Consider the following 2,728-nt stretch of genomic DNA (forward strand, 5'->3'; position numbering starts at 1 on the left):
CTCTTAAAAAGGTATATATTGACAATTGCGTGTAACTAGTTTGAGGTGTGGCATTATTATGATTGATAATGCCGTGTGTCTCTGTGTGATCTTTCTGTAACATGATCATACTGACATAAAGATGTCAGTATGATTCCATTACTGAAAGGCCAGGCAGAGGCACACAGTATTATCAATCATGATTGATAACGCCTTGCTCTTACCAAGTCCAGAATGCACGATCCCGCTCTCACACTAAGTGAGATTACCGCAAGGGATGCGCTTGTGTGAAGAGCCCTAATACATCTATACAAAGGTGCAGAATACACAAAATACATTGTTACAGGGTTTAAAAGAAGTTTAATTTAATTGAACTAAAACCCTAAAATGTACAGGTACAAGCTCTGCATTGTAACTGTATGGAACTACAAGGTCCAGCTTGTCTACTAGATGTTGGGATTTATTTTTCCACAAATTCCCCGGTGGTCCATTTTCCTAATCTACAGTCCACATTACAGTTGATCTAAGTTCTTCCAGTCTTAGTATTTTTAGGTGTCCAGTCTTGATTTTCTTCAATCTAAGACAACGTCATGAAGTGGCAGTATGATGAATTTGAGAAGATTAGTTACTGGTGAATTACACATGCCTATGGAGCGCAGATGTTCACTTATATTTGCTGCCGACAGTCTAGGTCTTCAAGGATTTTACTGGAGTCATTGGTGTTTTTTTGTCTTCATTGTCAAGCATGCATTCATTCTTGAAGATCTTGTTTTACTTCAGTCCAGTGCCAATCATAGGTGTTGCAGGTGTTCTTAGGTGTTATTCGGAAAAGATCTGACCTCCTCCACCCTTTTCTGCACCTATTTGCTCTCATCTAGGACAGTACTGTCATGGACAACATTAAATATTATTACTGGTAATGTTAAAAAACTATGTACAGAGTATGACTTTGTACATAGTGAGTGACATTAAAAATGGTCTCAGGCATGTGGTAAAAAAAAAAAAAACAGCCACCTCCACCCTTTAATAGCGGGCCATTCTTGACTTTCTCCAATCCAAGATAGGATCACAAGGTGTCACTGTCATGAATTTGAAGAGGTCAGTTATCAGTGAATTCAACATGCCTGTGATTAGAAAGGAGAAAAGATGTTATGTTGCTTATACTTACTTATGGATGTGCTAATCTTCTCGTTTCTACTTGCTGGGTTCATTGGTGTCCTCTGTTGACAGGTGTTAGTCTGAAAAAAAAAAAAAAAACACCCCTTAATAGCCAGCCATTCCACACCTATTTTCCCTCACCTAGGACAGGAATGTCATGGACAAGAGGAAATCCTATTACCGGAAATTGAACAAAAAATTACTATATACAGAGTATAACACTGTATATAGTGGGTCATATTTAAAATGATCACAGGCATGTGGTTAAAAAAAAACAACCACCTCCACCCTTTAATAGCGGGCCATTCTTGACTTTCTCCAATCCAAGATAGCATCACAATGTGACGCTGTCGTGAATTTGAGGAGATTGGTTACTGGTGAATTTAACATGCCTGTGAATAGAAAGGAGAAAAGATGTTATGTTGCTTATACTTACTTATGGATGTTCTGGTCTTCTGCTTTCTACTTGCTGGGTTCATTGGTGTCCTCTGTTGACAGGTGTTAGTCTGAAAAAAAAAAAAAAAGATCCGGCCTCCTCCACCCCTTAATAGCCGGCCATTCCGCGCCTATTTCCCCTCACCTAGGACAATGCTGTCATGGACAAGAGGAAATCTTATTACCGGTAACTTTAAAAAAAAAAGACTATATACAGAGTATAACTCTGTATATAGTGGGTCATATTTAAAATGATCACAGGCATGTGGTTAAAAAATGCCAACCCCCTCCACCCTTTAATAGCGGGCCATTCTTGACTTTCTCCAATCCAAGATAGCATCACAATGTGACGCTATCGTGAATTTTAGGAGATCGGTTACCGGTGAATTCAACATGCCTGTAAATAGAAAGAAAAGATATTATGTTGCATATACTTACTTATGGATGTTCTGGTCTTCTGCTTTCTACTTGCTGGGTTCATTAGTGTCCTCTGTTGACAGGTGTTAGTCTGAAAAAAATAAATAAAAGAAGATTCGGCCTTCTCCACCCCTTGATAGCCAGCCATTCCACACCTATTTCCCCTCACCTAGGACAGCAATGTCATGGACAAGAGGAAATCCTATTACCGGTAATTGAGCAAAAAATGACTATATACAGAGTATAACTCTGTATATAGTGGGTCATATTTAAAATGATCACAGGCATGTGGTTAAAAAATTCCAACCAATCCACCCTTTAATAGTGGGCCATTCTTGATCCAATCCAAGATAGCATCACAATATGACGCTGTTGTGAATTTGAGGAGATCGGATACCGGTGAATTCAACAAGCCTGTGAATAGAAAGGAGAAAAGATATTCTGTTGCATATTCTTACTTATGGATGTTCTGGTCTTCTGCTTTCTACTTGCTGGGTTCATTGGTGTCCTCTGTTGACAGGTGTTAGTCTTAAAAAAAAAAAAAAGAAGATTTGGCCTTCTCCACCCCTTAATAGCCAGCCATTCCACACCAATTTCCCCTCACCTAGGACAGCAATGTCATGGACAAGAGGAAATCCTATTACCGGTAATTGAACAAAAAATGACTATATACAGAGTATAACTCTGTATATAGTGGGTCATATTTAAAATGATCACAGGCATCACAATGTGACGCTGT

The 2,728-nt window shown here is 38.9% G+C and overlaps 1 long non-coding RNA gene across 1 annotated transcript; it reads right to left on the reverse strand.

Moving 5' to 3' along the window:
* Positions 1-733: 733 nt before the first annotated feature.
* LOC122944104 lies at positions 734-1,668 on the reverse strand. Its single transcript, XR_006390944.1, has 4 exons — positions 1,574-1,668; positions 1,148-1,217; positions 994-1,058; positions 734-864 (listed from the first exon to the last, which is right to left on the reverse strand). It is a non-coding gene; the product is annotated as an uncharacterized LOC122944104 (long non-coding RNA).
* Positions 1,669-2,728: the final 1,060 nt, after the last annotated feature.

Source organism: Bufo gargarizans, chromosome 7 (assembly GCF_014858855.1).
Source record: "Bufo gargarizans isolate SCDJY-AF-19 chromosome 7, ASM1485885v1, whole genome shotgun sequence".
Taxonomy (NCBI): Eukaryota; Metazoa; Chordata; class Amphibia; order Anura; family Bufonidae; genus Bufo; species Bufo gargarizans.